Source organism: Podarcis gaigeae (genome assembly GCF_964106915.1).
Source record: "Podarcis gaigeae genome assembly, chromosome: 6".
NCBI lineage: Eukaryota > Metazoa > Chordata > Lepidosauria > Squamata > Lacertidae > Podarcis > Podarcis gaigeae.
This window is the reverse complement of record NC_139682.1, coordinates 160,326-179,002: the sequence shown is the minus strand read 5'-3', so window position 1 is coordinate 179,002 and position 18,677 is coordinate 160,326. Positions and strand designations below refer to the sequence as shown.

Below are 18,677 nucleotides of genomic sequence, written 5' to 3'. Positions count from 1 at the left end.
TATTCTATTAACTTTGTCTGCCATTCTTCCTCGGTAGGTATTGGATCCTCCCTCCATTTCTGAGCACACACCAACCTTAGAAAGGTCTTCGAATCGTGGCGTTGGAAGGGACTGTGAGAGTCGCCCAGTCCAACTTCCTGCAATCTTTTGCCCAACATGGGGCTTGAACTCACCATCCAGAGCTTCAGAGTGGCTGGGGAAACCCAGCCAGATGGGCAGGGCATAAATACTAAAATTATTATTATTAAATTATTAAGAGTCTCATGCTCTACTGACTGAGCAGCTTTACTGGGTAGTTAGGAGCAACTGGTGCTGTTCTGCCATTTCCCCTTCTAGGTCTGCCTTGTCATGGATTATCATTCCTGGGTACAATTTCAGTTTCGCTGACCTGTTTGGCTTCTTTTTGGGGTGGGTATTGCAATCTGAGGAATGCCTGACGTAACTTTTTTTTGTTGGGAGTTTGCGTCTGACAAGTCCAAACAGAGCAGGGGTGGGGAACCTTTTTGGCTCTGGGGCCCAGATTTTGATTTGCCCTCCCCCCCCACCCTGAGCCAAATTTGACAGGTGGGAGGGGCAACCTACCTGCCAGTCGCCTACCTGCCTGTGGGAAATGGCAAGGCACCTGTGGGCTGGCAAAGGGCTTCTTTCTCCTGCCCAGCATTGGAAAGGCACCTGCAGGCAAAGGAGAAGCCCTCCATGCTGCCAAGGCTTGCAGGAAGCAGCCTTCTTTCCTCCTGCGGCAGCCAGGGGTGCCCCTCCCACCTGCCAGCCCCCCTGGCTCCTAGCAAAGGAGCCGTAGAGAGCAGCTCACTTTAAGCTCCCCACTGCTGCTTTGAAGTATGAATGTCAGCCCTGCATGAGAGGTCCTGATGGTGTCAGGGGCAGAATGGGGGGCTGTGGGGACCCTGCTGGGCCAAATCCAGTTTTCTGTTTTCTGTGGGACGTTATCAATAGATTTTAGAGCACCCCATCCAAGTTACCACAGATCTTGAAGCCCTTGACACCAACACTCACCTCCATTTTGAAAAAATTAAATGTGGCGCCTCAGTACCAAGCCGGCTTTGTTTGCAAACTGCGTCGTTCATCTCACACTTTTTATTCCAATTCCCCATCTTGCACTGCAGGGGGTTGGACTAGATTACCCTTGGGGGTCCCTTCCAACTCTACAATTCTACTTTCACTTTCCAAACTTCAAAGAGTCCCACCCTTTTTAAAGTTGATTTCTTGCTCCGGAGCAACAACGAGAGCCCTTTAATCCACTTCAGCTCAGGAAACCTAAACTTCTGCAAAACACAGACAGACCGAGAGTTCTGGGGCTCTCAGGACCTGGCCCCTGTTTTCTGAAATGCTTGGCTGGAGTTTTCAGAATCAAAGGGGTAGCAGCTCCCAACCCTCACCGCAAGTTGGTGGCTCAGTTGGCTCTTCTCTCGGGTAAGACCAGCAAGGAAGGGGGGGGGCTGCCCAGGAGCCAGGGAAGTCCATGTTGCTGGAACCGCCCCCCCCCCCCCGGCCTGCAGCCTGCGACCTCGGACGGCCAGCCCTCCAAACGCCCCAGCTCGCCTCCTCGCGTCCGACGGCCAGTGCCTCTTCCAAAGCTCCAGCGAGACCTCCTTCCACACCCGGACAGCTGTGAAGCCTGAAGCCAGGGGTGGCCGCTGCCGGGGGCGCTCTGCAAATGTGTCGCTGCGCCAGGGCTCTTTTCCCGGCCTTTTTGGACCCGGCTGGCTGGCGCAGCGGACCGCCCCGTCGCACCTGGCCGGCTTCGCAGCGGTCCGCTGCGCCATCTGGTGGTGGACCTGTGCAAGCGCGACTCGCGGGAAAAGGCAGCGCGCCTCCCGGTGGCGAGAGTGGCGAACTGCGCAGCAGAGGCGTGCCAACCTGGCGATTCCTGCACGCTCGCTTTCTAGCTGCCTTTCTCTGCTCCGCAGCCGCAAGAGGGCAATAAGAAGCCTTGGGGCAATAAGAAGCACTTTATTTCTCCCTCAGCAACTGGTCTAGAAGCAGAACAAATGGCTCCCGGCTCCCCTTTTGCTCCCTCATTACCCCAGGAGGTACCCAGAGCAGAGCGGGGAGTTGTTATTCATATAGAACATAAGAAGAGCCTTGCTGGGCCCATCTAAGTCCAGCATCCTCTTCCCACGGGGCCAGGCAGATGCCTGTGGGGAACCTGCAAGCAGGATTTGAGCACAAGAGGGACACTCTCCCCTCCTGGGCTTTTCCAGCAACAAACTTTGCCTCCCGACCAGAGCTCCTACCCGCCTCTCCTAACCTTCTGTGCGACAACAACAACCAAACAAACAAACAAACCAAAAAACCTACTCGGAGCATGATTTATTTAATTTGCGTGTCCTTTAATTTTGCCCAGGGCAACCCAAAGCAACTTACAACTAATCCCAAGAGCTCTCCTCTCCATGAATATGTCTTTCTTTTCAAGCCATCCCTGTTCATAACCATAGCAGCCAACTCCTAGGGGTCAAGGGCCCTTTGCCCCCCTTAAAATATGGCGGGCCTCCCTCCCAAAGTTGTTGAATGTTGCACTTTCAAATGGTGTGTGTGCGTGCTGCATCTTGTGATCAATTACACAGGGTGGGGCTTACCTCCCCCCCAAAAAAATTATTCAAGTTGGCTGCCCGGTTGATGACTGTCACTGCCTCTTGTGGCAGGGAGTTCCATAGTTTAACTCTGCCTTTCCTCTGATCTGTCCTGAATTTTCCAGCAGTCAGCTGCTTTTGCTCTGGTCTGGTGGCTCAGCTGTCCCGGGTGGGGTGTCCAGCTGTGTGTGTGAGGAGCGGCCCAGGTTGCCTTCTTCCCTGAGTGTCTCGGGAGGCCTGGGGTGCTGAGTTCTGCATTGTGAGCTTTGGGGGTGTTCCCCAGTCTCGGCCTGCATCTGGCTGTCATGGAGAAAGGCGGCCAGCCACGTCTCCAGGTGCCAACACTGCCTTCTGGTGGGAGACTGGGGCTCCTTGGCTCTCTTGCGTGACACAAGTATCAGGGTTGCTGGGCAGGTGCAGGCAGGTGTGGCCCTTTTGTCTGCTGCACTGCTGCAGCCGCTCAGCGTGGGGCATGGCGTGCCCAGCCTGGTGGAGGGATGTGGGCCTGGGAGGGGGAGGGAGGCCGCCTTCCCAGCACAAACACCTGACTCAGCCTGCCTGTGGCAGCAGGAGGGACCCTGCATGGGGCAAATTACAGCAGTGGGGCTGCAATTAAACATAATGACAAGGAGGCTCTACCACTTTGCTCTTCCAGGCCGCATCCAGAACAACAGGCTGCCTCTGATTGTACCCAGCCCCCACTTCTGAGGCCCAGCCCCACATGACAGAGGTCACTGTCAGGGGCACACTTTGGTTATGGTGCCCTGAGCAAGGACAAAGGCCCCTCCCCACAATATTTCCCTTTTCATTTGTTATTATTTTGCAGCCCCTCAGCTTGGCACCCTGTGGGGGGGGGGGAAACCACCTGCACCACCCTAAATCTGCCGCTGCTGCTGCTGCCAACAATGGGGGTGGGAGGCTGGGGGAGGGGTGGCTCTTAAGCTGTTGCCTCAGGGTTGGATCCAGCTACATTTGCTGCATCCAAGTCAAGGAAGCTGAGAGGGCTGCAGCCTTGACGTGAGGAAGAACCTGCATTAGATTCCCCAGGGATTAGTTGTAAGTTGCTTTGGGTTGCCCTGGGCAAAATTAAATGACAGGCAAATAAAATAAATAAATAAATCGTGCTCTGAATAGGTTTGTGTTTGTGTTTGTTTTTGTATGGGGTGCTAGGGGAGGGGTAGTTCCTCTGGTGCAGCACATGCCCTGCTCCTTCTGGAAAAGCTTGTCCACCTTGGGTCCCCACCTGCACTCAGCTCCCACCTGTGGCTCCTAGAAGCTGCCGGCAGTGACAGCAGCCACACCAAGAGGTCTCACCCCCTGCATGCAAAGACAGGCTCTTTGAGAGAAGAAAAGGCTGAGGAGTAAATCCCACACAGAACCAGACTGGAGTCCCGAAGATGTTGGATGGTGCCTCATACGCCTCCTTCCAGCAACTGCTGCAGCCAGGCTGGTGCCAGACGTCTTGCTCTGCTTGCCTTTGGACCACATGAACAAGGGGGGAGGGTCTGGTTGTCTGGGCAGCCCACAACCTCCAGACACATCGCCCAGCCTTGCGCCCCAGGGTGGTCTGACTTCACCCCCGGAAGCACACTCCATTGTCTCTCCGGACAGAGGGATGCCAGCAACAATTATTATTGATTTCATTTGTGGACTTCTATATTTTTAAGAAAAAGATCTCCAAGCAGTTTACAACACATGAAAACATCATAGGTGTCAGTGGCTCTTCCACGAGTGTGACTTAGTTGGCTGCATCCCTCAGGATAAAGGGGGGAGTTTCAGGGGCCTCCCCCCTCCGATCTTGGGTGAACTGCCATAAGCAATGCAGCACCAAGGCCTCACCAGCCTTGTCTTGATTCTAGGTCTGAAGCCAGAGGAGGCCCAACTGGGCAGACCATTCCTGTGCCCGTCTCCTCCCTCTCTTTCCCCTTCAGCTACTCTCTCTTGGCTCCCATTAACAGCTTCAAGGTGCAAAGCTTTGAGGGGAAGGCAGGGTGTTTCCAGAAGAAACTCTCCACAAAAATGTGCACACTTAGAAGATGTTTATTCACTGGCGGCAAAGCATAAAAGTTGAGGCAACAGAGGAAACAGAGGGAAATATTGGGAAACAGCCCTGGAGAAGATGCCACCCTCCCTGGCTGGCTGACTGGCACACGCGAAGCTGTCTGCCAGGAGATGAGGATGCAAAGGGAGGTGCTGGGCAGAGGAGCCGCTCTGTGCCTCCAGAAGACCAGCCCTTGAACCTCAACAGCGGGCAGGCTGAGCCCGTTGCCCATCTTGCTCTTTCAGAAATGCTTGAAAGTGGAACCATGGACAGCTGGGGCCTGGGCTTCAGGGCAGCGGTTTGCTCCCCAAAGCATCACCTTTGGCTGTTTGGGGGCGGTGCATTGGGCAGTGGCAGACTCTGGGCCCTGTGCAATGCCTAAATTCAGTCCCACCCACCTGTTGCTCTCTGTTGCCCCTCATTGTTCCAGCACCCTCAGGGGTGCCCTCTCAACTCAGTGTCATCTGCAGGCAAACTGATCACGTTCCCCTAAATCTGCCTCTGTACTGCAGGGGTGCTGCTGCACAGGGCTCTGGATTTGGGTCCCACAGACACAGTCCAGCCCTCAGGGTGCCATTGGCTATCTCAACTAGTCAAAATTCTCATCATATTGTTTTTATTCTTTTTGGGGGGAGGGGATGCTACCCCTTTTTTGCTCGACTAGAAGAAGAGGCAGGATAGGAAGCCTCATGCATAAATAAATAATAAAATAATAATTTCAGGAACTTTCCTATGTAGTTCAAAGACTGTCTAGATATGACAATTTCTTTCTCACTGAGTGTCCCAGATCGGCTGAGCCAGCAAAGCCTAATAATAATAATAATAAATATATTTATACCCCACCTATCTGGGGTTCAGCAGAAATCCTAGGCCAAGGGGTGGCCTGGCAGAGGAGTGCAGAGTCCTGCAAGCGGGAGATCTCCTCTGGCCTCTGCAGGTTGGGCTGGAAGAATCTCCTCCCTGAGACCCCAGAGAGCTGCTGCCACCAGAAGGTTGGGGCAGAGGTTTGAGGCCGTGTGGTGTATTGGTTAGAACATCGTACTAGGGTCAGGGTCCAAATCCCCACTCAGCCATGAAGCCTGAACTGGTTCGCTGGTGGCCTTGGCTCAGTCCCTGCCTCTCACAGATGCTAGGAGGGAACTTCTGAGAGGTCATAATCTGGGGGTTTCTCTCTACCTTTCACAATGGCCTCTTTGCCACATGGGAACCCGGAGCCTGCCTGCGTCAGCCAACCAGAATTCCTTGGGCAGCCCACCCTCCCTCTGGGCTGCCCTGCTTGGCTCCATTTCCTCCTCCTGGCTTGTCAACAAGGCTTCCTGCCCTTCCAGCCTTCCCTCCTCTCCCTTCCTTGTTTCTGATGTAACATTATTTCATTAGCAGGGCTCTTTGAAGTGCTTGCTAATGGCACCTGAGGAGGATCTTTCCCCAGGGATCCTCAGGCAGGCTGAGCACCTCCCCCTGCCCCACATACACACCCTGTCTCCGCAGGAGCCTTCCTTCCCCATGCCAAGGCCAGCTCTGCCACAGCAAGGGGGTGGGGTGGGTCAAGAAGGGCCACAATGGCCATGCTCAGAGGCAGCAGTGCTCCAGAATGCCAGTTGCTAGAGGCTCTCGTGCTTGAATCCTGCTGGCTAGTCTCCCCTAAGGGGCGTCTGGTTGGGCCACGGTGAGAACAGGATGCTGGGCGGGCTCTCCAGACATTCTCACATTAATGCTCCGCTGGTTAGCGAGCGCTTGTCTTTTGGGGGAGGGGGGACTTGTGCCTGTTCTTCATAGACCTGCTAAGCTGGCAGCCTGCTTGTGCCAGCCTAACCTAAGTGGGGAGCCCTGCAGGATGAGGGATCAGGATCACGCCACAGAGAAACGAAACAGCAGGCAACCCGCAGCCTCTGCCTCAGGGCCATCGCTGACTGCCACCAACCACAGACCACCATCGCTGCCCCCGGACCTTCCATTGCAAACCGAGCCTAAGCCAAGCAACACTGTGTTGCCTCTGAGTGGTGAGAGAGGCCAGGGGTGATGGTCCGTGTTTCTTTTTGAGTATGAGGCACAGCAGAGACTGTGGAGTCTTTATGATAAATGGTTTATTTGCACATATCTACAACCTGAGCCTGCAATGGAGGGGCTCACAGTATTAACACCTCAAAAGGGTCTTGTTTCTCCCAGAGCTTCAGCCTTGGATTCAAAACAGACACCAGCCATAGCTCTGACTCTGCAGCTTGCTGACTTTTTCTAGACTGCAACCTTTCCCACCTCATAGCCAACTCTGGAACTCTGCTTTCAAACTCTGCCTTGTCTTCCAAGCTAAACTTGGAGCTAAGGGAGGGGCCCCTCCCAGTTGCTATCTGGCACGGAGTTCCCTCTCCTTGGCTTTCCTAATGGCTCATTACCTTACCTTTGTTTTTCTTAATGGCTCGCCTGCCAGGTGATTTCTTGGCGCACCTGGCTATTTTAATTTTAATACTTGCTAAATCCAGCATCTTGCATCCAGTCTTAATACTGCAGGCACTGATTAAATTTTAACATTTGCTGAATCCTGGAAATTAGGGTGTCTTGCACTCACAATCTCATAGCAATATCATGGGCTCTACCCTAGCCAGCCGGGACCCCAAATCCCCTCCTTTCAGGAGCAGGGCTGACTTCTCCCAAGAGACCTCCCAGGGGCCCCTTGCCTGCGGCTGGCAACTGGGGCTCCTGCCTGCCCAGGAGTGGGGCAGAGGTGAGAATAAATAAAGGTCCCCACCGCCTCTAGTGTGGCTGAAATAGACTCGGAGTTCATTCTCTTTACTGCAGCTTGTAAAACAGTGATTGAATTGCCCCCCAAAACTCAGGCTTTTATATACATTCTTTACACAATGAGTCCCGTCTGATTGGCTGATTCTGCTTCCCTCCTGCAGCCCGATTGGTCTTTTCCTGCAGGCCAATCAGTTGTTGCATTCTAGGATCCTACTTGCCTATTGTTCTAGGATCCAGGCTTAGTACATAGCAGTGGCCATTGCAGGGGAGCTGGGGGCAGAGGGACAGCCTTGCTCTGCCAGCACAGGTCACCCTTGGCCAGAACCAGCAAAGCTTGAGAGTTGAACTAGGAGCTGGGAGAGACCAGGATTCAAATCCCCCCTCAGCTGTGACTCTCCCTGGGTGACCCTGGGACTAGTCTCCCATCTCAGCCTAACCTACCTCACAGGTTGTTGTGGGGATTAAATGAGGAGATGGAAAACCAGATACACCACCTTGAGCTCCTTGGAGGAAAAAGGTGAGATAGAAATGCAATACAGTGCTACCTCGGGTTAAGAACTTAATTCATTCTGGAGGTCCGTTCTTAACCTGAAACTGTTCTTAACCTGAAGCACCACTTTAGCTAATGGGGCCTCCCACTTCCGCCGCGCCGCTGGAGCACGACTTCTGTTCTCATCCTGAAGCAAAGTTCTTAACCCGAGGTACTATTTCTGGGTTAGCAGAGTCTGTAACCGGAAGCGTATGTAACCCGAGGTACCACTGTAAATTAAGGCAAATAAATCTCATTGGGCATGAAGGCAATGGTTGCTCTCAACTGCAACAATATGGGCTGATAACTGGAACCTGCCTGAGAGGGCTGCTGTAAGCAGGAAGACAAGGGGGTGCCTTCTCCCCTGGAAAGCTCCCGGCAGCAACTGGGGGTGTCTGCTGGGGCCGGTCAGATGCCCCCCTCTCCAGTTCTGTGGGGCTCCCTTCCTGCAAAGGGGACTCCTGCTTGACCCACCCTGCACAAGACCAGCTTTTGCCACCTCTGGGGCTGCTGCTTCCTGCTATTTGTTGGGATGCTTTGCTTTAGGAAAATCACAGAATCGCAGAGTTGGAAGGGACCCAGGAGTCATTTAGTCCAACCTCCTGAACTTCAGGAATCACAGCTAAATAATCCCTGATGGATGGCCATCTATTTAAAAACCTCTATGGACGGAGAGTCCACCATCTTCCATGGGAGCCTCTTCCACTGCTGAACGGCTCTTACAGCCAGAAAGTTCTAGCGTATGTGTCAGAACTGCCCTAGGTCCCAGCTCACAAAGGACCAACGCCAGGTCGTTGTTCTATATACAACAGTCTTTATTGAAGTTCAGTTTCAATTTTAAAGCCTTGGCGCGCAGCTCTACGTCTTAAACTCTAGACCGCCGAAGCTCCGTCTGAATCTCCTCCCCTTCCACACCAGTTTAAGACTCTAGCCTTGCTCCACCTCTTCCTTAGCTCCTTCCTCCTCTGGGCCCTCCTGCCCGCTGGGGTCTCACCCTTTCTGGACTCTTCTGATGCTGAGTCCCCGGATTCACTCCCCACCCTCCGGCGGGCTTTAGGACCTGGTTCTCTATCCGGGCTACCTGCTGTGCCGCTCGCCTGTACATTTGAACTTGGCGCGCGCACCCAGCCGGCAACCTTCCTTTTGACCGTTCCCTCGCTCCCCGATGGAGGCGTGGTCAGCCCTAACTCATCTTCTCTCCCTCCTGGAGGAGACGCTGGCCCTGATACCTGGGATTCTTCCCCCCCACTACGCTCTGGTGGGGAAGCTGGTCCTGATTTCCAACTGCTGCTCAGGGAGTCCCCGCTGGCCCCTTGCTCCTGGCGCGTCCCCCCTGGGACCCCCCTTGCCCTGGCCATTGGCGCCCCCCTCTGGGAATCTTCTGATTCGCTGGAAAGGCTCATGGAATCTCTCGGGCCACTGTCATCTTCTCCCATGCTGCCCTCAGATTTTTCCCCTTCGCTCTCCATTTCCTCTCTTCCCTGTGCCTCTGCTCCTGAGCCCCTGACAGTATGTTTAGCTGGAATCTCCTTTCTTGTAATTTGACTCCATTAGTTCAGGTCCTTCCCTCCAGAACAGGAGAGAACAAGCTTGCTCCATCTTCCTCGTGGAGCCCTTCAGATATTTGGAGATGGCTATCAATCTCCTCTCCGTCTTCTCTTCTCCAGGCTAAACATCCCCAACTCCCTCAACTGTTCCTCATAAAGCTAGGTTAATGATGTGCTGCATTTAAGCCGTCAGGTTCTCTGAATGGGTCCTATAACATTTTATGACATTGTTACAATGTTTTTAAACCACTCTGTAAATCACTCTCCATCCTAGAAAAGTCACTCGTCTCTAAAACCATGCTCCCAGGGTATGGTCTGAAGGCCACAATGAAAGCCGGTCTGAATTGGGTTGGTGCGTGGATGGGGGACCCCCTGGAAGCCCCCAAACATATGGCACATGAACACACACACACCAGCTCCATGGTGGAAGAAAGGCAGAATGTAAAAGGAAGAAACCAAATATGCAAATAAGGAACACAATAGTTGAATATATGTGATATATGCGTCGATGGAGATGGGCTGCCAGCGAGAGGATGAGGAGATCCACAGACCAGGCAGGGTCTCTCTTTTTGCTGAGGCCCAAGTCAAAACTTGGGGGCTGTAGGAGGCAGAAGACCAAGCACCCAGGGCAGCCGAGGGGCTCTGGCTGGAAGAGGCAGGATACCCCGGACAGGCTGCCTGGCTGGCTTGTTTAGGGAATCTGGTTGGGAATTGGCAAGGAACCCGGCCAAGAGTCTCCCTTTCCTGTTTGGGCACAAATCAGCCCTGCCTGCTGCCTTGAGCAGCGATCCTTGAGCAGCGATGTGTCGTGTGCCACTGCTGACCCACCAGCCTCCCCCCTCCTTCCCAGATGATGGAGAAGGAAAAGCACCAGAGTCTCTCCAAGGCAACCCGGTCAAGTTCACGCCTGAGTCCAGCAGGCCAAAGATGCTGGGCAAATTCTGAGCCCCTTTTCCTTTGATCACACTGTCCCTCAGGCCAGAAAGGGAATTTTGCAAAGGGAGAACAGTTTCTGGAAGAGACTTCCCTACGCAGTGAGTCAGTGATGCTGGAGGGCCTGGACAAGACATTTAGCTCAGCCCAGTGGCTGAAGCTCATCCAACAGGATGATGATGATGATGATGATTTCTACCCCACCCATCTGGGCAGCTTTCAACATAACATTAAAAACAGAATGAGACTTCAAACATTAAAAACTTCCCTAAACAGGGCTGCCTTCAGATGTCTTCTAAAAGCCAGATAGTGGTTTATTTCCTTGACAACTGATGGCAGGGCATTCCACAGGGCAGGTGCCACCACTGAGAAGGCCCTCTGTGCTCTTGACAGTGGCCCCTCACAGCTGACAAGAACTAGCAGGGAGGAGGCAGCTGGACCAGGGAGGGGAGCAGCGCCTCCTTACTTTGGCACAGTGCAAAGCATGGGGACCCCTGGTGCACAGAAAGCGCCCCTGGAAGCCCCCTGCTCCATGTGCTGTGACAAAGACATCTCTTCCTCACCCAGCCCAGCCCAGCCTCCCTGAGCTGCTGCAGTCTGGCCTCCTCCTCTCCTTGACCTCTAGGCTCTGTTGCCTAAGGAGCATTCCCTCTGGTTCAGAGAGCTCAGCCCCAGCAGGCCTGTCCTGGACAGAACAAGGAGGTGTTTTGTCCTGCAATGAGCAAGAAGAACTGGGGGGGGGGGGGAGTGCCTGGAGGACTAGGTGGCCGGAGGGGAGATGGTGCTGGGAGATGAGAGGCCTCCTTGCTGCTCTGCCAGAGACCTTCCTCTTCCCTTCTGCTCCCAGCAGTGTCCCAGAGGAGAGGACAGGAGACGAGGGTGAGAGGTGAAGCTCCCTGGGGGTGTTTTGAATTTTGCAAAGCAGGAGGAAGAGGAAGAGAAGGCCAATTTCAGTCTTGCTTTGCCCTGCAGCTGACGGCCAGACAGTAATTTTCCAGGCCTCTAATTAAAGGGGTGATAAGCAGCAGCTGCATCCCCAAGTCCTTGGCCTGGTTCTCTTGCCCCATCCCCTGCAGACTGCTGCCCCCCCCGGGCCACGTTTCACTCCTCAGGTGTGCAGGGAAGCTAGGGAGAAGCCAGCATGTTTGGGCCCCTGCCTTGGAGGGGAAAGGCCCTAGGATCCCAGGTAGCAGCAGGTGGGGAGAAAGGCCCTCCTTTGCCCCAGAAGCCCTGGAAGAGAGGATACTCTGGGGCCAGGTGTGGGCACAGTGCCCCATGAGCCAGCCTGTGGTCAGTGTCCGCAGCACCAGGAGCAGCACTTGCAGGGGGATGGAACTCTGGCTTGAGCAGGAGACAACCTTGAACCACCAGCAGGAGACCTGCATGGGGTCTGTGCAAGTTTGGGGAGGGCGTCTGCCTTCCAAACAGAAGGTCCCCAGTTCAGTCTCCACTGGCATCTTCTGAGAGGGCCCCTGCCTGAAATCCTGGAGAGCTGCTGCTGCCAGCCAGTGTAGGCAGTCCTGAGCTAGATGGGCCAATGGTCTGATGCGATATACGGCTGCTTCCAAAGTTCTTCTTAGCACCTCAGCCTCCCCACCCACCTTGACCAGGCATCGCAAGAGCTTCTCCTCGGCCGGCTGAGGCAGGAGCCCCTGAGAATTTGCCTAGGTCTCCCAGATGGAGCCATTCCAAGCAGTCTCCCAGCCTGGGGGAGAAGGCGTCAATGGAGCCACCAGGCAAAAGGCAGCCGCCTGGCAGCCCTCTTGGCATCTTCTCCTGCTTGCCTGCTGCTGCCGCCGCTGGGTGTTGCTTGTCTGCCCTTGTAGCAAAGTGTGAGCGACAACAGAGGAGGCTGCCCGCCCGCCCGCCTGCCTACTTAGGTTAATAGAGAGGTGGATTCTCTTGCCAACAGGAGATGCCAGTTAAGCCAGGTTCCCACATGGAGGCCGCCCACATAACTTGCCAGCATGCATTTGAAGGTGAGCTGCCAAGGGTTGCCTCATCAGCCTGCAGACAAGGCTCCTGGCTGCCTTCATCCTGCACTGCAGCTCCTTGATTAGTGCCAGGAATGAGCTGCCCGCCATCTTCCCCTAGCCAAGGCTGAGCCATCCTGCAAGTCGGGGGGCTGCTAAGCTGGAGACAGGCCCTTCAGGGACTCCCATCGCCCCACCCAGGTTCCTCCTGGCAGCATCATGGGCAGGGGGAGCCTTGGGGGATGGCTGTGCCAGGCCAGGTGAAGGGGCATCAGATACCCTTCTGGGCCGTGCCCTGTCCAATGAGATTGGGCTGTCATGCCAACCTGCCCTCTCACCATGCGTTGTTGTTCAATGTCCACAGCAAAACCAGAAAGGCCGGTGCACTCAGGATGCTGAGAGAAGCAGGGTGGTTTGCAATGCAAATGCACCATGGCAGTTGCCACAATGCTCATCGGCATGACAAATGACTCTGTTCCTGCTTTCTAAAAAGCTGGGGAGAAACAACAGCAGATTATCTTGGGGCACTTTGAGGACAAACAACTTTATTCCAGTAGAAGCTGTCTTGTGAACACAAAAGGTTAATCTCATTTGGGTTCAGAATTTTTTTAAAATAAGGGTCATTAGATGGCATGAAATGCAACATGCAGAAATTAAAAATATGCAGCTTAAGCAGAGCAGCCGCCCCACACCAGCAAACTCTGTTGTCTCAGCATGGCAGAGGTATTTGGCACCTGGAGCTGGAGAGAAGCTGACAGGAAGGCGAAGCCCCAGCTGCGTGGCATGATCTCTGCGTCCCCGGAAGGGAGCAGGGAGGAATGACAACTCAGCCAGGCCTTGCCTGCAAAAACACTTGTGGGGACTTGTGGGCCTCCAGGCCACCATCCAGGGTGCGTCCAGAGAGAAGCAAAGGACTGCATGAATCCACCTGAGTGCCAAAGGGAGCCCCTGAGGAGGCCCCTCCTGGGCCCCCATGCCCTGCAAAAACTATGACCAGGAGTACTTCTGGCAGGGCAGTCTCCAACCCAGGCACAGCCCACCTCCAGCCCCCCCCCCCAGCACCTGCCACCTGAAGCCTCCAACTGGCTCTTCCTGAGCCTCTTTCCCCTTGGAAAAACCCAAGGAAACATTGGGGGGGGGGAAAAGCTCCCCCTGTCTGCTTTGAGGCAAACAGAGCCACCTGCTCCCTTCCAAGACTGCCTGGACATGGAGGGAGAGAGAGGAGAGAGAGAAAGAGAGAGAGAGAGAGAGAGAGAGAGAGAGAGAGAGAGAGAGAGAGAGAGAGTGTCTCTGTGGTGCATGAACTTCAGGTGACCCATTCTCTTACCTGAACAAGGCAAGTCCCTGGTCTGGTGTGAGAAACAGGAGCAGCAGGCAACAATAAGAACCTGCTCTGGCCAGCTCAGGAGGGAGGGAGGACATTGCATCAGATAAGCTGCTGTTCTCTTATCTCCACCCCCCACCCCCTGCCTTGCAATATCGCCCTTTCCTCTCTCGGATTCTGCCTTTACATTCTTCCATCTGCCCAGACCTGACCGGAGACCAGAGACCAAGGATGCCCCTCTGGGTCTGGTGCTCCCTGCCCCATCCAGTTCTGTGGGACCAGGGGTGAGGGCTGCAATTACAGGCCTGGAGGAAATGGGGGGGGGGGCCCTTCAAAGCAAGCCCTGTGTCAAGTTCCTCTTCCCCAGAAGCAAAGTGCGTGAGCAGAAGCATGTCTTGCTGCTCTCTCCTTTCAGGCCTGCAGCCAAGCAGCATTTTTGACGCAAGTTCATTTGGGGCTCCAGGGCAGGAGTGTCCTTCTTGTCCATGTGAAACTTGCCCCCCCCCGGCAGCTCCCACCCCCATTTCATCCTCCTGTTGCTGCTGCTGTTGGCCTTCAGCTTCTGCTGGGTGAAAAGAGCCCCATTGACAACCACATCCCCTCCAACAAGACGCCCCCCCCCCCACTCCCACCCTTGGGTACGGCAACTCCCCCCCCCCACTAGTTGCTCTCCAGGAGGGACTCTGCTGAGATGATGATGATGATGATGATAATGCATTAAATTTGTACGCCTCCCTTCATGTGTATATCCAGGGTGGTTCACAGCATAAAAATAAAAGACAAGGGGTTGGGTCCCTTGGCTGTGCTAGAGATTCTGCCCCCTTCCTATCCTGAAGGCCCTTCTGCTGCAAAGCCTCTGTCTTGAGTCTCGGGGGGAGGGGCTCTCGGCTTAAGGGTCACCCCCCCCTTTGCTGGACCTGCCTCACTATGCCATTGGTGCAGCAATAAAACTGCGAGCACATTTGCAAAGCTTAGCCGGGTCCAGTATGGTTTCAGACTGGATATCTGTTCATGTTTCCAGTTTTAATTCCAGTCTCTTTCCCAATGATCACCAGCAGGGAATTTTTTTACAGCTGTGCTGGCTGGGCTTGCCTTCTAGACGTCATGTGCCTTTCAACAGGGCGGCCTCCTCCCACCATTTTTGCCACAGACTCTGCGTGTATCTCTGGTCCTTGCCAAAAACCAGAAGACCAGGTTTCGCTGGAGAGCAGCCTGGGGAAGGTGGCTGTACGTGTGCCCCAAAAGTGATTCCAGAAGAGGGCATGTGGCTGACAACAACCATGTCTTCCTCTGCCCACCTCTTGAGATTCTGCTGCCCTAGGCAGCCTCCTGGGCAGGGCTGCTCTTGTCAAACACCTGCCTAACAGCTGAGCTTAGGGCACCGAAGCAGAGCTTGTGCAAAGCAGGGGTTGATTGGCAGGTGGAGTCCATCCTTCAGGGCTTCCCACACTGCTCAGACCAGACCCTCCAACATTTGTGCAGTGAAAATAGGGACAGTCTATTCTACACAGAGTGACTGGGGCAACCCAGGCAGATGAGCGAGGTGTTGTTGTTGTTTGGTTGTTGTTGTTGTTATATCAGGAAGCTGCTCCCGTGTTTGATCTCACCACACATGAAGACATCACATACACATCATTTGTCACCTTGGGCCAACCTCTCCACTAAACCTACCTCACAGGATTTTTGTAAAGAAACAATTTGCAAGTGAAGGGATCATGTACAACACCTTCAATAGATTACAATAAAGGAATAAACCAGGGATAGGCAACCTACAAAGACAGAATTGCCTGGCCTGCTCTGGTCCAGGGGGTCACGAAGAGTCGGACACGACTAAACGACTCAACAACAACAGCAACAGGCAACCTAAGGCCCGTGGGCCAGATGTGGCCCAGTTGCCTTCTCAATTCAGACCAGAGACGGTCCAGGAATCAGCGTGTTTTTACATGAGTAGAATGTGTCCTTTTATTTAAAATGCATCTCTGGGTTATTTGTGGGGCATAGGAATTTGTTCATTTTCTTCTTCTTCAAAATATGGTCTGAGGGACAGGGGACTGGCCCCCTGCTGAAAAGGTTGCTGACCCCTGGAAGAAACACTCCACATGCTTCCTAAATGCCCGGCTGCTGAAGCACTGCAATTTAAAGTGGATTGCTGACATTTCCCTTCAAAATTACAGTACAGGAAGGGCTTTTTATGCCAGCTTCCCCATTTCCTTCATTTGGTGCAGGGATTTTATTTTCAGTATAAACTGGACTCCGTTTTTGCACCTGCACACACACCATTCTTAATTGTTGTCTGAGACATGGAGGGAAGGAAAAAGCAAAACCAGGGACATTCCAGGTTCAGATCAGAAACTGGGATGACCTCTGAAAGATGGGGACACTTGGAAGGCAAGTACTACTTGCAGGCATGGAAAATGGCACAGTGAAAGCACCCTTGGCGTGTGCTGGCTGCCTCCCCTTAGAAACGAGATTGTGGAGCTGGAAAAGCTACGGAAAAGGGCAACTGAAACAGCCAAGGGGTGAAACAACTCCTTTAGGCAGAAAGGTTGTCACATTTAGGACTTTTTAGTAGAAGAAAAGTAAGAGGCGGCACAACAGAGGGCGGTGCGGAGACCAGAGAGAGAGAGAGAGAGAGAGAGAGAGAGAGAGAGAGAGGCCTTTCCGATTCAGCCTCAGGATGCGGGGACAGATCCCGAGGCTCTTTCTTAGGGACTTGGGTGCCCTTTTCCCACCCGCCTCCCGCAGTCCTTGCCCTGAGCCCTGCAGGGCTAAAGAGCCGGACAAGCTGCTGCAGATCCCCCTGCTGCAGGCCCTCACATGGGGCAGCGGAGATGGCAAGCGCAGCCCAGGCATGGGGCAGTCCCAAGACGCTGCCCCTGGAAGGTTTTTTCTCCCCTCAGGTATTATTATCATTATTAAATAAATTTGTATTCCACACTTCATCTATAGATCTCAACAACATAAAATTACAATATATAAAAAAACACTGACATAATAAAAATAAGAACAAAACAAACCAATACCCCCACAACTCATTTAAAAGGGCATTGGATGTGGGGGTTGATGAGACCCAGAGGTCTTTGCCCCCCCCCCCCCCGCGGCAGGGGTGGGGTTCTCTCCCGCTCCGTTTCGAAGCACAGGTATGGCATGCAGCCGGGTGGGGCTGCTGGCTGTCATTTGGGCTGCGTGTTGGCCACCCACGCAGAACAAGCTCCTCTCTCCAGCAGCTTCCTAATTACTCTTCCCCACAACTGGCAGGTGTCCAAGGGCAGGTCGGCCTGAGGTGCCTTTTCCGCATGGGGCTCCCTGGATGGGGAAAGAGGCTTTGGCTGCTTCCCCTGGAGCGGAGGCTCAGGAGACGGGGTCCAAGGAAGCCAGGAGGACCCTGCTTGCAGCTGGACGTGCTGTTGGTGAGGAGATGCTCGCCTTGGAAGACTGGGCTTTCCCATGATTTTGGATGATCAGAAAGGGGGAGGCAACCCAGGCCAATCCACAAGTTTAACATGAGAGTCCTTCTGGATCAGGCCAGCCTGGCCTCCCGGCCTCCCAGATGCCAGAGGGGGAAGCCTCAAAGCAGGACCTGAGCCCAAGAGCAGTCCAGCAACTGGGATTCAGAAGCACTGGCTGCCTCCAACAGGGCAGGCAGAGCAGAGCCTCCCCCAGGGCTGGCAGCCCCTGTCAGGAAGCCAGCTGTGAGGCCCAAGAGACTTGGGGAAGAGCCTCGGGCTCCGATGACGGGCAGCTGGTCTTGCTGATGGCTCCCTGGAGGGGCCCTGGTGCTTCATCTAAATGGCCCCACTCCTTGCTTGTTTCAACACCCCCAGCCACCCCCCTTCAGCCCTCTGTGCTGTGTTGCCTGCACAATAGGAGGAATCAGAGGGAGGTACTCTGAGTCCAGCATCCTGCTCTAGTCTGCCTTGGTCAGACCCCCCCCCCCCGGCATAGGAGCCAGTTCCTAGGGGCCAAGGGGCTTTGTCCCCTCAATAAAATATTTGATGGGCATTGCCATTCAAATGGTGTGTGTGCACTGCATCATGTGATCGATTATGCAGGGCTTAACTGCCCCCCTATTTTATTCAAGTTGGCACCCTGCCACCTGGAATTCTGCATCCAGTTCTGGGCCCCCACAATTCCAGGATGATTTGAAGGGAGAGCACCTTCTCTGCCAGCACCACCACCACCCTAAGGCCAGGACTCAAAGGAACCTCTTCTCTGACCATGGGAGTAGCCAGTGGCCAGCCACAGAGGATCCTCCTGCACGGCTCAGTCATTCCTTGAAAACCCCCAGTTGGAGGGGGTCATAGAATTCTAGAGCCGGAAGAGACACCGAGGATCATCGAGTGCAATGCTCATTGTCATCCTCAACCTTCCACTTTGTATCCGTGAAGTCCCTCTTCCCTGAGCTGGGACTGAGGGAGCGAATGGCTCTGACCCGGCCTTTTCTTCCTCTCCCTCCTCCCAAGTAGAGCCAGCTGCTGGATGAAGGCGAGAGCCAGGTGCCCCCACTCAGTCCTGGCTGACCTAGTTTAAAGGCAGCACTTCAACACCCCCCTGATTCAAAACCGCTGAAATCCAGTTGAACCAGTCAGCTGGGTCACCACATTTCCACATCTATTATGGTTAATTATTGTTATTATATTCAGGCATGTTCATTATGAGGTGGAGGGGAGGGGAGGAGGGCAGGCCCAACCGTCATGAAGGAAGCTCTGAGTAGCGGTCTGGGGCAGGGTGGGGGCGAGCCTGCGGGCAGAGCCAGCTAGGGCAGGAGGGTTGGTGGCTTCTTCAGGGGGTAGAGCTGGGCCCAGGCAGCTCTGGGGGGAAAGGTTGAGGCAAGCGGACCCTCTTCTCTTAGGCTGAATCGGGGTGGGGGGTGGGGTGGCAATATTGTGGTCCCAGCAAGGGCCCTGAGAGGGGAGGGAGTTGGATGGCGGCTGGAGCGAGGCAAGACCGAGGAGCCTGTCTGGCCTCTGGGGAGACCACGCTGGGAACAAAGGGGGCCGGGT

The 18,677-nt window shown here is 54.3% G+C and overlaps 1 long non-coding RNA gene across 1 annotated transcript in view; it reads left to right on the top strand.

The window, feature by feature from the left end:
- LOC310847242 overlaps window positions 1–18,677 on the top strand; it is a 107,014-nt gene that overhangs the window by 56,175 nt on the left and 32,162 nt on the right. The gene's annotated exons all lie outside the window — the stretch shown is intronic.